This window comes from Pezoporus occidentalis, unplaced genomic scaffold (genome assembly GCF_034315485.1).
Source record: "Pezoporus occidentalis ecotype Australia unplaced genomic scaffold, CSIRO_AGI_Poc_V1 ctg64, whole genome shotgun sequence".
NCBI classification, from domain to species: Eukaryota; Metazoa; Chordata; class Aves; order Psittaciformes; family Psittacidae; genus Pezoporus; species Pezoporus occidentalis.
In genome coordinates, this window is record NW_026915987.1 from 1,176,768 (window position 1) to 1,198,665 (window position 21,898).

The window sequence follows — 21,898 nt, forward strand, 5'->3', positions numbered from 1 at the left end:
CTGGTCACTACATTCCCTTTGAGGATGAGCACATTGACTTCATCCACATACAGGCATGGCATCCATGCCGAGCCCCAGCAAACAGCAAGGTCCAGTCCCTAGCAAGGTGCTGACTCACCGAAGGGTTTCCAGTGACAGATCCTTTCCTTAAAACCCGGTGCTTTTAAAAGCAGATGAATAATGAACTTTAAGCCACATTTCTGCAGCTCAATGGTGACATCCAGTGACTGGCTCGGTTATTCCCAAGCGTGTATTCTGCAGAGGCAAGCCAGCCCTGTTTCTTGGCTCCGAGAGCAGCTCACATGTCTCTTGCAATCGCATCTTCTTCATACTGGAAAATGCTTTAAAACAAAATCCCTGTTTAGATTTACATAATCACTTAATTGCAGGGTCTCACATCTCCTTTCTGCCCATTGAGCAGCACTCTGTACAGCAAGCAATGTGTCCATAAGCTGGGCTCACAGTCCTAATATACCTGTTTTAAAGGGCTTAGCTCCTTTGATGAAGGAATTCCAGCCTTTTAGCCTGGATTTCATGAGCAGCAGCTGTTTGCCTGCCTTGTGACCTGAAACGACCTGAAATTTTTTATAACTCAGGTCTGGAAATTATTCTTTGGCAGTTACACCATGCATGCCTGAGGATACAGGGGTTGGTGGTGCTCTCCTGGGTTACGTGGGAAGAGACACAGTGGGAGTAAAGGCAGAGAAAAGGGGTGACATGTTGGAAAGGAGCTGAAAAAAAAAAAGATAGAAAAGGAAAATAGAATGAATTATAGGGAATGGGGGGGTGGAATAAAAACAAACTTCTGGAGGCAAGCTAGAAAAAGTTGCAAAAAGAAACTGAAGGGAGAAGTGGAGATGAAGCAGAAGGAAGAGCTGTCCCGATCTCAGCAAGAAAATCATGCCATTAAGGGATCTCAATACAGTGGAGGTGGCGTGTATTGAATATGCTCTGTCAGTGCAGCAGCACCCGGCTTTCCACGGTGATAAATGTCATATGTCTTTGCTGACACTTGATAAAGGTTCTGTCTATCAGCAGTGCCAGCCAGAGGGGCCAGCTGGCTCGAGCTTAACCTTCATCACAGCTCTTTCAAAGAGAAGTCCCAGAATTTTCCTCTGTTTCACCACTCCTCTTTGGAGATGCTTCCCCTCTTCTCAGCCCATTCCCCATGCTCACATCAGTGCTTGCTGGCAGTCAGCTTAAGAAAGACCACAAGCAGCAGAAATAAAATTGTCTGATTTAGTCAACCAAGGAGAGACAGGCTGAGGGTGGACTCATAGAATCATAGAATGGTTTGGGTTGGAAAGGACTCTAAGATTATTCAGTTCCAACCCCTGCCATGAGCAGGGGCACCTCACACTAAACCATGTCATCCAAGAATCCATCCAACCTGGCCGTGAACACTGCCAGGGATGGAGCATTTACCACCTTTTTTGGGCAACTTGTGCCAGCACCTCACCACTCTCACAGTAAAGAACTTTTTCCTTATATCTAACCCGAACTTCCCCTATTTCAGTTTGAACCCACCACCCCTTGTCCCATCACTACAGTCCCTGATGAAGAGTCCCTCTCCAGCACCCTTGTAGGCCCCTTCAGGTACTGGAAGCAATCCAAGCAAGGCTCTCCAGTAGGAGGGAAGACATGGAAAAAATCATGGGAAAGTTAAAACAAGGGGGAGGTGGGGTAGGGATGGGTAAATAAGGCAAAAAAAAATGCATTGATCTCCCCTTTCAAACTAGTTTTGCAGTTAATGAGTCATTGTGCTAGCCAGTTCCAGTGTTAAGAGAAGCGTGCTGATTTATGCTGAGAGGATGTAGCCCTGTGTCTCATGAGGGAAGAGGCACATGGTGACAGAGACACTGAAAGACCAGATCAATGGAAGTGTTATTATATACTTAAATATACTTTGGATTCATCTCTGAGAGTGCTGGGAAGTAACTAGAGGCCAAACACTTTTCATTGGAAGGCAAAAACATCCTTTATAAATACAAACATTATAAGGCTTGTAACCAGAACTGGGAAGTGCAGCCTGGCCACATTGTTAACTGCATTTTAGAGGTTAAACCAAAAAGGGAAGGTTGTTTGTCTAAGGTGAAAAATCAGCAAAATGCCCAAGTACAAAAATAGGAAGCAGCTGGTCACCCTGCAATAAAAACAGGCAGAAAACATCACAGTTGCACAACAAAATGAACAAATCCAAAGCACCTGGATTGCAGCTATTCAGGAAGTGAATTATTCAGCAAGGATAAGAATAAATCACACATTAGCACATCAGGTTAATATGGCAGCAAATAACAGGAGAACAGGGTTATTTAGGATATAGAGGATATAGATAAATTCTTGTCAAGGGAGGTCATTTTTTTCCTCCCTCTGGCCGCAATGAGACAAACATACAGTCAGTTCTGAGTATCTCAGCATCAACAATGTATTGACAACTTGGAGGGAACTCAAAGAACATCTTCAGCGATGATTTAGGAACTGGAGGGATTGATTTACAAGGAAAGATTTTACGATCTAAGTGAACAGATTCATCTCTGCTATAATTCCATTGATGACAAAGGGCCAAATCTTGCCCTCAATTACAACAGTGTAGATGTGGTGAAACTTCACTGGAGTAAAAAATATGAGTTTATCATTAGGAAAATAAAACCAAAAAGGAGTATCTGTTAGATTCCAGACATATCTCTGTGGAGAAGTAGTAGAAACTCCAGTGCTTGTGACATTCAAGATTAACCAAGATAATAGTATTGACTAATACTATACGGAGACCTGCAGTGACAAGGGAAATATAAATACCTAAGTGCCATTTCCCCATATTTTTATGATGATGGTGATGGCTGCTATATGAAAGGAGGAATCCAGATCTGAAATTAACATCCATTAACCCTTTTAAACACAATGTATTTTAGTACAGACAAAAACAGTGGCGGGAAAAATCCATCTTTGGCAGAGCCAAAGAAAATGAAGAGAGTTTTTAAAGTATTTTAGGGATAAAGGAAAACCTAAAGCGTCAGCCTCTTACAACATGCTATGGCTGGTGATGATAAAGCAGAGATGACAAACTGTTAATAATGATGGGGAAAAGGGCAATTCTATTCAATAACAGTTTATAGACTGCAGCATAAAGAGACGGCTCTGAGGAAAGCCTTTAGAGGATGCTTGGAGTAAGCTTCAGGTTGATTTGTATTTTGAAGTATGAAGATGATCTAGTCCTCACTACTGGAATCACAGAATTTTAACAATAGGTTGTATACTGTAGTGGGGAAGAACTATTACCCCTTCACTTCTATCTCTAAGACAAAACTAATGTCTGTAACAGGAAAAAGCTGGTGATTTAGGAAGAAGGGAGGGGATCTGAACAGGTTTCAGAGGTTTTTATGTCCTGGTTTAGAAATAAATCCAGGCAGTTAATGTGCACAGTGTGGGGGAAGCCAGGCACAGGAACAGCCGTGTCCATCAGCACACAGATCTGGAAGGTAAGAGGGCTCAAAATCCAAGCAAAAAGCACATTGCCTTAGAGCAGCTCTGTGTATGAGTATCACATCTGACTGCAAGAGCAGGACCTCTTGCAGAGAGAGAAACCAGAAGTACTAAATGCACAGTCGTGTAGATATGTGAGCTACCCCACCAATTCAAAAACAGGGCTAGGGATGGCTACAGGGATCCCCAGTCCCAGCCAGGGGCTGATAAGTAGCATTGATACAAAGAAGTTCTAACAAAAATGTGTGGTAACTGAAGAAGAAAATATTTTAAGGAAGAATGGAATGAAAAAGGAAGGGAAGGATGAAAAGACCATGCTTACAGGGCATGAAGATACGAACAAAGCAAGGGTAAATCTGCTACAAGGCACATAACAAACAAGAAGTTGATTTTGCTGTGACACCAGCCTTTGGACTGAAGACTACTCATGGTCAGGAAGGTGAGGAGCTCATTTAAGTCCACCAACTATTACAGATCAGTCTGGATATTAAAAACCTACATTAAGAAACAATTTGGAAGATACCACATAAATGCTAATAAAAGTAATAAATAGTAAGAGACAGGTAGCAGGATGCTCTGATATCAATGTCACATTAAATAAAACACTATATGGGATTACGAGTTACTCTGGAAGGATAATTTATCCTGACAGAAATACAGTGAAAATAATGGAAGAGCTAATAGTGGATCCAATTAATAAAGAATTAAGGGGTAAGAATAGAATTAATGACTGTCAACATGATTTTATGGAAAATAGCTTTTATCAAATAAACCTGATCTAATTATTTGGGGAGATTCCAAGTTGGACTGATAATCACATTGATGGACTTGGCTTTAGCAAAGCCTTTGACTCAATATTGTAAAATGTTTTGATTTTAAAAGTTAGAGCTACACTAATACAAAATACACTAAACAGATTAAAAGCTGACTAACTTGGTGAGTTCAGCAAGCACTAATTAATGGGGCTTTATCATAACCAATTTTGCCTTTGGGAGTTGCAGTAGATAAACATATCTCTAAGTCAGTACTATGCAAGACTTCTAGCAAAGAAGCCCAAATTAATATACAATCACTGTTGCTAGAATTTTATATAATTGCTAAAATGAATTGTTGCTAAAATCAATATAAAAATCACTGTTGCACTTTGTCAGTACAACAAAGTTTGATAGAGCAGTGAAGCTTGAGTACACGATGCTCTTCTGGTGTCCATATGCAGGTGCGACATTGGAGGAGGGGAGATATGAAAGGGTCTGGGGCACATAATCCAGACACTACAAATCCCCTTTGCTTCTTTTTTCATGGATCCAATGCACTGTTGGAGATGATTGCCTGAATCCTAGATCATCTGAAACCTCTATTTGCTCCCATGCCATCTTCTACTGCCTGCCCTTAGATCCAAAGGCCCTGGATTAAACCCATGCCATCAGCAGCCAGCCACTTCCTTGCAGCCACCCTGCCAATGACTGTGTTTAACACATAACCTTTTAGCTTTGGTATGTGGTATTAAAACTTGAAGCTTTCTCCTTATGTTCTTCAGCTGCAGAACTAGTATCAGATCACACCCTAAATAACCCTCCACACTCAAACAACAGAAACAGGCTGTTACTTTCCTCTAACAAATAGAGACCTTTATGAGGCTGTTTTTTTTTCTGCCCCTCTCCTTTGTCATCCTGATAGATCTCTGTCAGATTCTGTAATAAATGAAATCCCAAAGAAAAACAAGCACTTAGATTTCTCCCCCTCCTCTCTGCTTCCCCACCCACAAATAAGTGGTATGCTTTTAGTGCACTTAGTGTTCTCAGATTATGTTAAAATATACCAAACATACACTGTTCTAGTCTTTCATGAAAACTTTAAATTGCTATTTCTGGGCTCAATTCAAGCCTTGCCTCATTCTGTGATAAAAGGACTTAAAAGCACTGTTCTAGAATAGAATAAGGTTTGGTTTTTTTATAGCCTCTTTCATGTTCACAGTATCCCAAAGGGCTTTACAAAGCACTGATGTAGATACTGGAAGTACAGTAAGCGTAGGCAAATGCAGCATCCATTATGTGCTTGGGGATGGCTGATGCACCTAGCACCTTTCCTTACATAACAGCAACGGGTTTGAAAAGGGATTGGCGCATTGGTTGGACATCATCATTACTGTAATGGGCCGCAGGGATGTCTAGGAATCTGAAATAGTAGGTGGAGAGAAGCAGGAGAGACAGGGAAGTGTGGTATGTATGCAAGGGGAGATGCAGGTGCATTGCTGGGAGCTGTGCAAGCAGGCAATGGCTCTAACTTGCTGAGGGAGATTACACCTCCCCATCACACGTGGGGGAAATCTGGAGAGGGATGAATGTCTGGGATGGTGGAGACATAAACCTCCTCTGTGTTTGAACATGCTTGCTAGGTACAGAGTGAGCAGCCAGAGAGTGTGTACAGGATATGTAGTGATGTGCTTGAACAGCTTGTCTGTGGTCAGGGCAGGGAGTAAAGCATGGGAGAGGCTGTAACAAGGTGGAAAGACCACACAGAGTGCACCACTGTGGAAGGAGACAATGCACATTCATGGTTGAACTAAATACATATTTTCCATGTATCTGAGCGAGAGAAGGGGTGAGAAACTGCTTACACCTTGCATGCAAGGTAAAGGATTAACATGCAAAGATACTTATTCTTTGGAGAGCAGAAAGCTTTCAAAGGGAAACAAAAGAAAGGACTTTACGAGGTATGGTGAAAGAGCAGAGGTGTGTTGGGAAAAGGTTGTACAGCAGGGAAGAAGAGGTGAGACTGTCGGGGGTCACAAACATCACACAGCACTGGGGCACTGCACGAAGAGGGGGTACACCTCTGCCTGCGAGCCCTTGTCTGAGCAAGGCAAAACAAGGAAACTGCTTCCCAGAGAGTATGTGGGGTGAAAGGAAAGGTTTCGCTTGAAAGTGACTACAGGATTTCTTGATGTTGGCATCAGACTGATTCAAAAAGAACACATACCACTTCACTTCCACTGAGTTTTCTGTTCCTTCCAAAATCTGGCTTTTTAGGGACTCAGCATTAAAAATAAACGAGAATTTCCTGCTAAAGAGTGAACTTTTTCAATGCAACATAAGGCATGCATTTAAATGTAGGATATTTTTAAAGACGTAAACACCCAAAGGGAGTTAGCTACTCTGGTAGAAGTGGACTTCTGTTTTAATGTCAGTTTTGTCACTAGACAAGTTGGGAAAACCCAAAAGCAAACCAAAACCCACTCTGTAACCTCTCCTTAAACAAAACCAGAAGGATAAACGTAAGATACTGCCTCTTCCTGAAGAAATACGGTCCAAAGTCACGTTATGTGGTGATGAGGACTAAGAAGTATTGAGTCAGAGATTATAAATGGCAACTTACTGCAATGACATGGACATTAGCACAGAAGTCAGGAAGAGACTTCTGCAGGAGGCAGAGAGACCATTATAGCTTTTCATGGGCAGATAAAAAGCTGATTTCAGATGGGAAGTGAGAGGGGGTCTTCTGTTTTAGCCTGCTGCAACTCAACTGAGGTAACTGATAAATCTTTCCTATGTAGATACAGATATTAGCAATGCCTTTTACATAAATGCCTTAGAAAATAACATGTCGCACTTCCATCACACATACTGATGTTACTTCCTCCCCAGCTCCGCAGCAGCATTTGGTTTTGAGCAGAAGCCTGTGATAGCAATTTGGGTTTGTGAGGCTTACAGAACCTGTACTTCTTCTGACATGTAACAATGTCCAGATGTTCAGTTTGCTTCAGGCTGTTTTCTTTACTCTCAGTTATTGCATGAATTATAAGGGAGTGTTTGCTGCAGTCCAGAGAAGGACAAGTGCCTGAAATGCTGCTTGAGCCCTCCCTGATGCATCCTCCCATGGCTGCCTGGGAGAGAAGCAATACTGAGTCTCTTACCAGAGAGAATGACACTGGTCACACAAGGCAACTTCTGCTCGACACCTTATCAAAGACAGGATGTTAAAATACTCAATTAAAGGAGGTTTCAGCAAGTAAATCCACTGACACTTTATCACTTTGCATCAGCCATGGATCAGACCAGCCTACTGCTCCTGGGCTACAGGTATTGTCCTGCAGCAAAGCAAGACCTGCACTGCCTGCCTTTCCCAGAACTGTTTTTCTTCATTATCAGGTGTACATCATAGTCTTTTCTACAGTGACCAGCTACAGAGCAAGTGGGTTGCTCATGCTTTGCATGTGCATGGGATGACAGCAAAGGAAACTGCTAAGCAAGAGAAAAGGATGAAACAGTAGGGAAACAGCAACATTCCTATCTAAAAGAAATGGAGGACAGAAAATAGATAAGCCATAAAAGCAAAGAAATGTCTCCAGACTGAAGTAAATAGTAAGCTTTAAAAATCTACCTCTAAGAGATTATGTAGGTGGAACTTTACAAAAGAAATCTCTGGGGTTTACCCCAGTGTGAGCTGTTGCTTTAAATCATTTGCCAGGCACTTGAGAGTTTAATATCAGCTTTTGATACAGTATTTTTCTAAAGTGATTTTGGAGATTGTATACAGGGGAAAGGTAAAAATAAACCTGAATGGGAGGGTTTTGTTGCAAAACCAGTTTTAAAGCCTGATGGAAAAGTCATGAATGTCTTGTTTAAGAATGAAGCCCTGGCAGTATAAGATACCATTTCTCAGCTTGAAAAGTTTTCAGCGAACTGTCTAAAATACCAATGTGCCAATATTGAGATAGGCAGATGGAAAGGAGCTGGTAAGCCATAGACAAAGGAAATACCTTTAAATAGCCTTTCGAAGAGAGATTGTTTTAATGAACAAAGCACTGAGATGGGCTTGGATGAAAGTACTGAACCAAATAGCCATTGGAAAATGCAAAGGGGCTGTTTCATAAACATGAAGAAGTTGATATTTGTTCAAATTTCCTTAAAACTAATATTCATGACAGACTAGTATGGAAAGATAGGAAGAAGTCAAAATTAAGTTCCATGATGATAGAGATATAGTAATGCAGCTTTCCTGAATGACTGGTTAGAATAAATCTCAGCTTTTCCACACTTCTAGAGCCAAAAGAACACATCATGACAGTTTTCTCCCCAGATGAGTCAGTCTTCCCACAAAACATGAACAAAACCTTCAACACATATTTGAACACTTATGGACCTTCTGTAAGCAGAGATCTCATTCTGGAGCCATGCTTGTTTTGGGTGGTTCAAATCAGTCTCCGTTGTATTTGTGCAAACCCCTGTAGATGATCTGTGCAGCAAGAGGGAAGTAATGCGACTGCATTCACATTACTTTAATGTCAGTAATCTATGCTGGCTGTTTGTTCCTGCATTGTCCTAAATTTATAGATTTTCACTATGTGCTTTAGATTTCTCTTACAACAGCTGTAAAAAAAAACTTAAGAAGATTCAGACTGAGATCTGGGCACAGTATAAAATTTGCGGCATTTGCAAAGCACACAAAAGCCCATTTCCCCCCAGGTTATGCCTTTGAAATGGGCTGAAGTCTCAGAAAAGAGACACTTTTATTAGAAACACTCTTAGTTTGAGCAGTCAAACTAAGAAATACTCTGAATTCTAAAGTAAACTATAGTGGAAAGAACTATGCCAGAACCAATAATCTACACAGAGTATCTTCATACCCAGTTCTTCCCTCCTGTGCCCTCCCTGCCTGCTCTGTGCTCCACTAGCTGCCCCTCAAAATAAAGTAATAAAAATTCAAATGAGATTTCAGGAAAGTGTACCTGTGAAAGGGAGACATCTCCTGTCACTTTAATAACATACCAGGTTAATAATATTAAATTACCAGAGGCCAAGGAAGTGTCACTGGAAATATTTAAGGCTCCCCACTAGAGAGTGATGAGACTTTCAAGTAGCTGGGAGAGAATCAGCATGGGATAGCAAGGACTGGCAAGGCTGATCCTGACCCATAAGGAAAAGGCATTTTGCACAGGTTGGCTTCTCATTTAAGGAACGTATATTAAGAAAATAGAAGCTTTTCTAATCCTGGAAGTGAAATTTATGCTGGTGAAATGGGATGGGAGAGCTCTGCAGAGAGCAGCCCTCAGATTATCGACCAAATCAGTAGATGATAGACTATACACAATGAATCCAGCATCCCATTCCTGGCTGGAATGTTAGGCTTTTTTTTTTCCCCACATACGTTACTTTGCACTTAACAGCATTGAATTGCATCTGTCATTTTATCACTGAATCACTCTGGATCTCAGCAGTCTTCTGTGATTCTCTATAGTCAGCTTCAAATTTGACTATGCTCAGTTATTTTGTGCCTTCCACTAACTTCATTTTGTTATGTATCCCCTTTTCCAGCCCATTTTGAATATGATGAACATGTTTGCAAATGTCCCTGTAAGCAGTTAACAGGAAAACTTCCTGTCTTACCATTGACTTACAAATTCTTTAAGAGTGGTGCCAGTTTCCAACCTTTCACTTTGCCAAGAGATTTAGTTCCTCTGTTAATCTAGTGAGAACATGACCATTATCATGCCCATTTGAACTGACCATTTATGTTTGTTTGGGTTTGGACCATACCCTGATCCACATGGGCATTTACTGAGGCAAGCAACCTTAAAACGAACCTACCAAACAAAAACACAGACATCTCTCCTAAAGACAGCTGGGCAGCATGAGTTTAAGGCTGTCTGGGATTGCCAGAATGATACAAAGGTTTTTGTCAGAGCTGTGGGATTTGTGTCATTTAAAAAAGAAATATACAATTTCTTTTTATTTTTATTGATCCACAGGTACAAGTGGCCTGCGTGAAAGCGGTCCTTAGCTCAAGAAAAGTCTTCTCTGGAGTTGTTCTGATTTATACCAGCTAAAGGTAAAAGCCTCTTCAGCTGGGGGATAATCCACATTTGTGCGGTTCTTGAGTCTGCTGGACAAATGATTCAGGAAGAAAAGGGAGTGAAGCGGGTCTGCTATTTGAAGGACTCTTAAAGCTCCTGCTGCTCACAGCTCTGCTTCTCTTTCCATCAGGAGGAAGCCTCAAGAACAAATATTACTTGTTCAGTCTGTAAATTGTCAGAGAAAATGTAGAGCAGGCAAACCCTCATCCTCAGAAAGCACACAATCTCAATTCGCTCTGTGAATACAACTTTGCCTGGTGCAGTAACAAACCACCACAAGTGGATTAAAAAAGCAGTCACTGCTCTCCCCATAACCAAAAGATAAGGATGAAGAGAAAGCAGATTGTGACAAATGTGAGGTCTCAAGGCCTGAAACAGAGAGCTTCCAGCCCATGTTGAACCTTCCTTAAGAGGCAGTCATGCAGAAGTGTGCATGAACCACCTCTGACCTCAGTAGAAAGCAGGCTCCACACAAGAAGGAAAACTGGAAAATGCAACTCCATCCTTAAAACACTCTCTGGAGTTGATGCCACAGTCCCCATCAACAGGTCTTGCTGCTGCACCAGGGCGTACTATTAGAAGCTAAACCAGACAGAATCGGTGAACACACGGACACATCATTCTTGAGAAGAATGAAATCAGATGTTGTAGAAGAAAGTCCTGCCTCACAGATCATTCTGGGGTCTTCTGAGTTATTAAGAAATGAATCAATAAGGATTATGTAGTCAATGCAGTGCTCACGAATTAAAACTCAAAACCAGCCTCTCATTGTAACATCCAAAAGCTTGTAAAGAATTTATAACTTCCTGGTAAGACAAGAAAAGTTTTCCTGTTAACCACTTACAAGGACAGTAGCAAACATATTCATATTCAAAAAGGGCTGGAAAAGGGGATTCATGACAAAATGAAGTTACTGGAAGAAACAAATAACTGAGCATAGTTGAATTTGAAGCTGACTACAGAGAATCACAGAAGACTATTGAGATCCAGAGTGATTCAGTGGTAGAATGACAGCTGAAATTCAATGCTGTTAAGTGCTAAGTAATGTACACGGGGAAAATAAGCTCAACTGTATTTCCAGTCAGGAATGGGATGCTGGAGTCATTGCATACAGTTCTATAAAAATGTTAGTTTAGTGCTCAGAAATGCTCAGAAAAGCAAATAAAATAGCAGGAACTGCTGCTGTATCAGAGAGGAAAACATGAAGCACAGCTGTGCTACTGTATAAATCTACAGTTCACCTGAAGCTCCAATTTGCATGTAATTCCAGTCTCCCCGTCTCAGGGGGAAAAAAAAAGGTAACTAAAAATGGAAAATGTGCAGAGAAAAGGAGCAAGGATCAAAGACTTGATGTGCAAGGAAAACCTTACTAATCACAGGCTCAGGAAAGAGAGAAATTGGGAGTTTAGAAGAGAAGTCTGTAAAGGTGTGGGTGGAAAAAAGAGAGAGCAGAAAGGACCCCAGACTGTCTTATATCAGAATAACCTATGGGCAAACTACATAGTGTTTGTGCAAGTGGTCTCAAATAAATGAAACAGGTCCCTTTTCAAGCCACACACAATTCAGTCCCTACCGCAGGATGCTATGGGAGGTCACATAGCTTCAAAAAGGGAGCAAGGGTATGTACATCTGGGAGTTTGGTGGGTTTTTTAAACACCACCAGCTGACAAAACCTGGCAGGGTATTCCATGAAGCAATACAGAATGACGTGCAAATTTAGATTAGCTATTAGGAAGAAGTTCATCCCTGTGAGGGTGCTGGGGCGCTGGCACAGGGTGCCCAGAGAAGCTGTGGCTGCCCCATCCCTGGCAGTGTTCAAGGGCAGGTTGGATGGGGCTTGGAGCAAGCTGCTCTAATGGAAGGTGTCCCTGCCTGTGGCAAGGGGTTGAAACTGAATGAGCTTTAAGGTCCCTTCCAGCCCAAACCATTCTACAATTCGCTCCTCTCCTCATGGAAAGCTTTGATCTGACCAAGCCTGATGGTGTGTGGGGCCATCAGTCCCTCCCTCAAAGGAGTTAAAAAGGAGGAATTGCTACTTTCAAATGTATTCCTACAAGGCAAAGTCACATTCTCAATCCCTCTCTCAGACCATATGTATTTAGCCCTCTTGGGAGCTATAAAGCAACTATACAGTAAAGAAGAGTCAGACCACACAGGTCCAATCCACCCATTCAAGGATGGTCTCAGTAGCACAGAGGAACAGGGGCTCTCTGCCACATAGCACAGGACATGCAGCACCAAGCAAGCTTATAGCAGAAAGAGACTACAGTCACTTAGCTCTCCACCATACTCTGCTTTCCAGGAAATATCACACCTTGCCACAAACCTAGCAATAAAGCAATACTTGTTTATGTAACCTAAACTCCTAAACCAGGTTTTGTGCCAATTGGTTCTTTAGGTCTGACACGGAAGCAACCCGTTTTCATTCTGCACAAGATGCCACCAGCACCAGTCACTGTTGTGGTCCACGACTGATCAGATTCTCTACAGGCCTAAATCAGTCTCACTCCCTCAGAGCAACAGTCATTGGCCAGTTTATACCAGATCAGGAGCTAGCTCAGTAACAGTAGTGCTGGAGATCTCTTGAAAAGGGCTGAAGTTTTTCACTGCATCTGAGGACTGAAGAACAAGATCAAGTGGGTTTTATGTTCATCAAAAGAGGACAAATAAGGTTTAGTTCAGTGCAATACAGATGTTTCTTTTAGTGAAAGAGAAGAAAAACACTCTACTGGCTTTTGTTTGTTTGATGTTTCCCCTCCTTACATTGCTCCAGAAGAGAAAATAAGCTGATAAATTCTATATTAGCACTAATGCATGTATCCAACAATACTGACGTGTTTTGAGTAGAATTTTCAGTTCATTCTATTTTCCATCTCACAATGAAATTCAGTTCAATTGAAAGATTCAATAGTAATTGGAAATAGGCTCTGGCAATTGCATAATCTTGTTCTCAAAGACCCAGAAATTAACAAACAAACAAACAGAATACGCACAAAACTAAAGTAACCACATTCTGTAAAGATGTAATAAGTCAATTAAATTTGTGCACAAAGTGATTCTTGGCTGATGGGAGAACACAAAGAGAGAGGTCAGATCCTGTTTTCAAAAAGGAACCTTATGAAAAGGGAAGCAAATGGAAATGTCACTATTGAACATTATGATGAGAGATGAAAGGAGTCTCATCCAAAAAAGCTCCAAGGGGGTGAAATATAAATTGTTCGGATAGGAAGCAAATGAAAGCAGATGTGATAAGGTCAGCAATGAGTAAACATGGGGGAGAGCTGCAACTCAGGTTCAGGTGGTAACAATAATAAACATTAAAAGGCCTGGATGTGTAGCAGGTAAAAATCAGCAGTTTCATCATCTTCAGTGGGGCTGCAGAGATTCACACCCACTGAGTCTTGTCCTACAATAGCACTCAGTATTTAGGCAGCTCTTTCATCTATTGATACTGTGCACAAATTATTATCTTCACCTGCATGCTGAGAAAGGGAGGGGGGTACAAAGGCCTGCAGGATTCTAATCTTTCTTCCTAATTGCAGTTGTGCATTTTGGTTGGTAGGGGATGCAAGGCTAGAGCCAAGTCATCTCCAAATGAAACTGCACACCTGAAACTCCTGAAGATTTAATGATTCACCCCAAAACAGATGCTTCCAAAATGTCTAAGGGAGTCAAAGGACTCATCCATACAACACAACTCAGGGCTACATAACACCAGTTAAGATTCCTCATTGAGATGAATTGAGCATAGGAAAAAATATCCAACAAAGCATTAGCTCATTCATCTGTTGGCACTGCTTCAGGGAGACAGGGAAACCCCAAACAGGTTTCAACACACTGAACGGACATTCTTTCATACAAAACCACCCATGTTTGGAAATATTTTTGCCTAAGAAAGGGCTGGATTCAATCAAAAATGCCAACTTTGAGATATCGTTACCAAAACATAATGTCGACATATATACCTATGATGCCTGTAGGGGTTCTATACATGGGCAATGGTTAAAGAGGATCCCCTAGCCCATATTTCATGCCTGCTCTGTTACAGGGTTCTTGGTGGCAGCTACATGTGAAACGAAAGCTCTGCAGAGACATCATTTTCTTAGACAAGTTAATCATCCCATAAAGGTACTCCTTACTCCCTGCTGCGAACTGTTGCATAGCTCCGCTGCCTGCTGTTAAACTGTCGAGTGATTCGACTTAAAACTGGTTGCCACTCATTTATGAAGAGGTAATCCCTGTGCTTGGCATATGCAGGTTTGTTTAATATGTGAAGCTCCGTGAGATCCACGGGGATGGAAGGTTCTCAATGGATGCTCGTCATCATCAAATGTAGGATGATAGCTAATTAGCTCGCATGTCTCTGGGTACCCTGTGAGAATAGCCATTCAAGCTTGACAGAGATAACTCGCCTGAGAAGTGAGTAATCCTGATAAATGTAACTCCAGGAAAGGACAGTAGATATTAGAAAGGCAGAAGCAGTATCTCTTCATACAAGATTATGAATTTTGATCCCACTTCTACCATTGAGTAAGTTAATACTGACACCCCAGATGGACTGAAGGTTAAGCAAGTGATATTTGGTACTTACATCACCACCAGCTATAGGAACATTGACTCTGGATATTCGTAGCTAACCCTGTTGTAACAAGAGGATATCGAGAAGTACTTTTATCTACTATGTTCCAACACATGTATAAGAAATTAAACATTCCAAGAAATGTGGGTTTTAATAAAAGTTATCCCGAAATGCTCATCAGCTACAGGAGTCTGGTTCTTAGTGAGTGCAAATGCCTTACTGAAGGCATGGTGCTATATGGCAAGCCCAGAAATGACAGCCTTTAAATTGTGTTACTAACCCAACATATAGACTACCTATATGCATTTATCACTGATGATGAAACAGTACAAAATGCTCTTCAAATAGTGCCATGCATATCCAAGTCCACCCATGCCTAAAGATGCTTTCCAAATCCAGGCCACAGTTTGTGGAACCTGCTGAGCGTAAAGGTGTTCTGTAAGATATGATTAGGAATTGTATAAAACTTTGAAGGTTATTATTGCACTAGATTGTGTAATTAAGAACAGAGAGAAGGTTTCTGGCCTTTTCAAAGGATAGGAGCCTTTATTGATTTTATTAGTCAAAGAAGGTGATAATTTTTATATAAGCAGAGAGCAACTCCTCTATTGAGCAGTGATTATAAAATACTAACTGAAATACCTTTGGCAAAGTCTGAAGGAGGTCACTCTTTCTTCTTATTTTTTGTAATCAATCTTTACTCTATCAAAGGCTGCAGAAATATAGCAGTAATCTAAGTTGAATTGTGGACATTGCTGAACTTGCGGGCAGATGTGGCAATGCCTTCTTTGTTAATTGAGGCTGCATCAAATGAAAACCTGTGATTGAATGAACTATAATTTCTTGCTCGATAGCTGCAAATGTGCTTGGCTACCTGATGTGTTTGTTCAATGGGTGCATGCCTTATGCAAACATGTGGAAGGCCCTGGGAAGACACATGGATTCTGGACAGGAGTGACTTCAAATCAACTGAACAACTAGGTGTAAGCCATCTTTGTGGCTTTTTGGGGTGTTTTTCTGGGATTACACACAGGGAAGATGGGACAGATTTCAGCCTGCTGTGTTAAGGTGCCTGGGACATCCTGTGTGTGCAGCACTGGGAGCTCATGGTGCCACCAAGACCTTGTGCACAGCTGGGAAGACAGAAACAGCTGGATGCAATGCCAAGAATCACATTTTCCTTGTGTTATGGGCTACCAGAACACTATGGCTCAGCCACAGATGGCTTAGCTGGACCTTTGGGGTTTATTTCAGTTGTTACCTTTAGAAGGGAGCTGATGTGCTGTAGCAGGGCAAAGGCTCAGACAACCCAGCAATCCCTCTCAGTACTGCTCAAGCAGGCCTATAGCAAACCATCATGGGACATCCTGCCCATAGGCACATGTTTCTGTCTTAGCCCTCATCAATTAGCAGCTGCTTTATACCCCAAAGCATAAAGTTCTCCATCCTTCATACATTTTTTATTTTCTCTAATAGAATTTCTCATTATTTATATGAATCTCTAATCCTTTTGTGAATCCTCCAAAGCTCTTGGCTTCAGTAATGTCTGTGGCATTGAATGCCACAAGTTAATTATGTGCTATGTAAGAAAAGTATTTCTTACTATCAGCTTTAAATCATTTGCTTTAAAAAATATTTTAGTGCTTAAATAAACTATAATAGAATATAACATTGCATAGATAGGGCATGTCTTGCCTTAAATACTAAGTGTGGGGGTTTGAATACCGGGAACTAAGGCATGAAAGAACAGAACTTACAACTGATCATCTGGTGCCATACGTAAAGATAAGGAGTTATACCTTTGATAGTCTCTCTATAAATAAATAAAAAATATGTTTTACTATATAATAAAAAATGATTCAGACAACTCAGTTTTCATGTTCATTTTAAAGAACAATCTGATTGCTTTGCACTCCTAAGGAAAAAAAGAAACCCTGTCATTTGTATCTGATACAGAGACTGTGTTAGAAGCAATGCCAGGGCTCCAATTCTACCAAATCAAGTTTACTGTGACCTACTGGGACCCAAAGATAAACTTCTGAAAAACAAAAGCCTAACATGCTGAAGCTACAGGGAATTCTCTGTACTGGACAGGATTAAAGTCATTCTGACTCTTCTATTGCCAATAATCTCCCAGAGGAAATTTGATTTTCCTTCACCAGAAATAACTATAGATTTTTCTTGTTAATGTTATTGGGCTGGTGTGATGAACAGACTCATGCAAAATATGCTCTATTTACTAATACGTGGAGAAAGGTTCTGTGATAAGATAACCACTCTCATGCCAAATATACACCTCATTCACATACAAAAAATAGCTGAGGACAGGGAATTACTTTCCTGCTGTTTCTGGCTTATGTGTTGTATATAATGGTTTCTGGAAGCATTTTTGTCATGCAGGGATAAAGGAGATGGAGAATAATCATCCTTACATATCTAAGTACGGTATTTAGATGACCCTCATTACCACTGCATTTGAGTGCCTCCACACATTTAGTGTATATATGCTCTGAAAATCTCATGAGCAAGAAAGTGTTGACAGCCCCATGGTGCAGGAAAAACTGAGATGGAGAGAAGAGGTGACTTATTCAAGATTACAGAGATCTGTAGCAGTACAGAAACTTTAACTCAGGTCATTTAAGTTTTAATTTACTGCTCTATCTACTACTGTAGCCTGCCTTGTTGACCCAGGCTTACAACCTGTTTCATCTACTTATAAAGAAGGAATCTATTAGTAAAGAGAAACATCTCAGAAACTGACACATTCTACCCAAGAAATATTTCCTGATGGAAGTGATATGTGTAGTATTGGGAAACTGGACGGTTGCATTTTTCCCAACCAAAATAGACCAATTTTAATCCCACCAAGCATCACATGGAATAGGAGTACCATCACCTCCAGATTCAGATGATCAAATGCCCCAGTGAGACCCAGCCACAGTCACAAGAGATGGCTGATGGAGAAGAGAGCTGTCTGAAGAGGCTTCTGAAGACTCAGGTGACCACTAGACTGTCTTCTCCTCTTACTAAAGAAGAAAGACTGAGAAGAGTTAGAAAACAGGACCTGGAATAGTTTTGATTCCCCTTATTTTAGTATGCACATCCCACACAGCTGCGGGTCCAACATTACTCCAGTCAGAGTTCCACACTGCTTTCCCGATCCTTACTCATACATCTTCCCTTGTTTACAGTTTAATTTAAATTAAGGTTTGAGTTTCTCAAACAAACAGTGACATTGTTTAGGAATGCATTACCATTGAATAACCTCTCTTGAATATCAATTAACTTCAGCAATTTTAAACACAAAACCCTATTAGTCAGAAGCATGCGCTAGCAGAAATAGATTCGTTTAAAACGTCTGAATTTCACCAACTTTTCAGCTGTCAACAGAAATCAGCAATTGCAAGGAGCACGAACTGTATTCCAAAATAAGGACTCTGATGGGCTACATATGGTCTACAGAGCAGTAGTGCAGCAGGAATCAGTATCACGCCTTACACCCACCCCAAATGTGACCAAGCCGACAATAAGATGCCATAGAGGTGTATGACGAGGCTGTGGGGGCAGTTACAAGGTGCTCTGCAGTATGCTGGGGGCTGAGATGCTGCAGAAACTAGAATTAGTCAGCAATTCAGGAAAACAGTGAGAAATGAGGTCTGTCTCCTGCCTACCACAGTATCAATCTGGTGGAAACTAGAAGAGACTGAGCATATCATCTCCCGTTTCCTTGTCTCTGTGTAAGGAGAAATGATGGCTCAGGGCTGAGAGCTTAAAACTCACAAATCCCAGCCTGGGGATGCAACTAAACCGCAAGTGCAGCTCTGAACTTTAATTTACCCTGAGAAAAACAAGCCATGAAGTACAACAGATAAAGTTCATGGCTGAGGTATGTTGTTAGGCTCAACCCAGGCACAGGGAAGAAGTATGACCTCTGATAAAGCTCTCTGAGAGTTTCCTTCTAAGAAGGAAGATTTGGTTTCCATTGAATTCCTACTGGATGATGCTTTACACAGAGCTGAGCAGGGACACAGCTAGGATGGCTCTGAGGACCACACAGCCCCTGTCCTTAAGTCCTTGCTTTCTGCTTCATCTGGAGCTCTGGCAGCAGGAGCTAAGCCTATTGAACCCAGACAGTGCTCAGCCCTCGGAGAGGCTCTTTCCTCTGCTGCTTCTAAGCATGCAGACACGTTACCATTCGGCTGCCAGGTGACTCCCCAGAGCCCTGCAGGCTCAGACCTCAGCCACAAAAGAACGTGTGCCAAGGAGATTACGAGTTGCAATCTGTGGTCAACGCCTCCATGATCCCAAAGTAGTTCAGCTCCTCACATTTTACCCATGGGGGAAGACATGTGCTGGGAGTGAATGCCTCAGCCTGCCTCACAGGGGCTGAGCTGACAAATGGAGGCTGCAATATTTCAATCAATAGGGAGGAAAAAAAAGAAGCAGCAGCAGTCAGAGAAGACAGAGGCATTATTGATGCTTCTATTACAGTCTGAAATTGGTCACTGTGGAGAAAAACAAGTAGCCACAGAGTGAACCTGGCCTGACCTTTCACTCCTCAGCAGGCAGTGGATTGGTCATTCCAGTCACTGCCAGTGAAAAATGAGGCTGGAATCTTCTTTTAGTGGATGAGGGACCAGTGCTCAGTTCCCACCACAGCAGGAGAGAATTCACAGGTCAGGGGGGAAGCTGTAGCCCTCACTGTAAGCTCCAGAGAGATTCCCATATGACAGGGCAGGGAATGCAGGATTGATTTGCTGCTTAACCTGAGTGGTGTGTGTTTAAATGTGAAAAAAAGACTCCTCAGAAAAGGAGTGTAAGAGTGATGGACAAACAGGAGCAGAAAAAGATGTGCATCCAACAAGGAAGGGAAATTTCAAGCCAGGAGTTCTAAAGGGAGAACTTAATACCTTCTTAAGGTATCTTCTTAGGCTGCATGCTCTTCAGCCTAAGTAAACAGAGACCCCTAATATCAGCCCATCTTAATAGGCTCAGCTTCCACTATAAGCTTCAAGAAACAGCACTTACCTTCCTTTTATCACTCTGAACTGACTTGAGTGGTGAACTCCAACAGAGAACAAACATCAGAGAAGCTCTTTAGAAGAACAGGTCACAAACATTCATAATAAATCTGTTTGGATGCACTTTGGGGAAGGAAATCATTTAAATTATTAAAGTGTCAAACTGCTGGGACTCAGGCAGGTTGAGAGCTGTTGTGGTGAAAGCCACTGCAGCCCAAAGTGAGCAGGGCAAGTGAGGAAACAAGCACATCTTAAATTGAAGCTGCTCCTCTTGTGCTGTGGCTTGTAACCAGCTGTATGTCTTTACTTAATGAACGACAGAGCTGCAACAGTTTGGGCTACAAGGTGGGGGAAGAGGAGGAAATCAGGATTGACAAGTAACAGCAGAGAAGTGAAGGAAGGCCATAAAAGCACTTGATTGTGGAGCAAAGATTGGAATAGAAGAAAGATCTGTATGACCAATGGTGATGTGACAGCTAGCTCCTCAGTTTAAGATCCAGCCATGATATGTATCAGTCAGAAGAAGGGAGGCTATCCTCTTTATTTTCCTGGAAATGTAGTAAACTGAAGGAAATACTAAAAATCAATTGACTTACACAAGCATGAGAAAGGTATGGAGTTGGATTCAGATCCACTCCTCTGCCTGTGCCACTTGCAGTGTGAGAGTGGCTCCATCCTATAGCCAGCTTGGCTACTACACGTGTGTACGCCAATTCCTATCTAAATGTTGCCTATAATCCAGCTGTTATGATATTTGAGCATATTCTTCTAATTAACTGCCTGAATTTATTAATGGTCTGTTTATACCCATTTGTTCTTCTTTCATCATTGTGCCTTTGATTTAATAGCTCTTTTCCTTCCCCGCTGTTATGCCCCAATCTACTTATATGCAACAATCGCCTCCTCTTTCTCAGCCTTCCGTTTTGCTTGGCTAGAAAAAGCTAAGCTCCTTAGTTGCCTCTTGTAAAGAAACAATCTCCACTCCCAGACCATAATTTAGTATTCTATTGTTTGAAAAGCACCCATCAAAAGTTCATTATTTCCTCCTCCTTGGCAAAAAGTCAGGATTTTGAGCAAAACCAAATGTGGTTCTTTTTCTGTCTACTGTTAACCACCAGCAGCATGAAGACTGACTCAAGTTACCCTAAGGAAAAGGACAGGCAAACTGTGCAAGCAATTCAGTCATCAGGGGAGTTTAATTCCACCAACCCACCTGAAACCTTTTGAAGTTGCTTTTCAAACACAGTTTTAAGCAGCAAATCCTGCCTGTGACAAAACCACACAGGTATTATTTGCAAGAAATAGTGTTTATTCATCAAAGTCGATAGGAGTTTTTCTGGTTTATACAGATCAGGTTCTATTCATTTATAGATTGTGCAGTTCAGAGAACATCCAGCCGCAGATAAACGCTGGACTTTGTTGATATGATATCTTGTGTCTCTCTGTACTTAAGGGCTTTAGAAATTGATTAACTGAAACTCTTATCAGGAAGGTAACTGTTATAATACTCATTTTACTGATGAGGAAAATAGAGCACAAAAAAGCTTAGCAACAGACACAAGGTTACACAGTGAATTAGTGGCAGGAGCACTGATTCCATCTCCCTGGTTTGGCCATTAGATACACTCCCTTAATCAGAACCTTCCCCCAAGCCCTCTGCCTAATTTTATTTCTTTCTACAACACATTTTGCCCTGCCTTTCAACATTCGGTAGCTGGAAGCTAGGGGAAAAACACTGCCTATAGGCAAAAAGGTGGCCTCAGCAATATTTTAAGTATGACAACAAAAAAAAGCCCAACCCTCACTAAAAGAGCATATCCTCATAAGATTTTCAGCCTGAATTCACAGCTTCAGAGAATTGAGCTAAGCCACCGAATAGCTGGGTGCTTTATACGAAGCAAACCTCTTAAGGCTTTGCATTCATGCATTATTAGCAGCTTCATTCTATATCTAAGTTACTTATAT

General features: G+C 41.5%; 1 long non-coding RNA gene across 1 annotated transcript in view; it reads left to right on the top strand.

Moving 5' to 3' along the window:
- Positions 1 to 10,752, top strand: part of LOC134174915 (uncharacterized) — a 30,134-nt gene extending 19,382 nt beyond the window's left edge. Inside the window, exon 3 of the long non-coding RNA XR_009968831.1 lies at positions 10,229 to 10,752. This is a non-coding gene — a long non-coding RNA (uncharacterized LOC134174915). The remainder of the gene's footprint in view (positions 1 to 10,228) is intronic.
- The last annotated feature ends 11,146 nt before the right edge of the window (positions 10,753 to 21,898 follow it).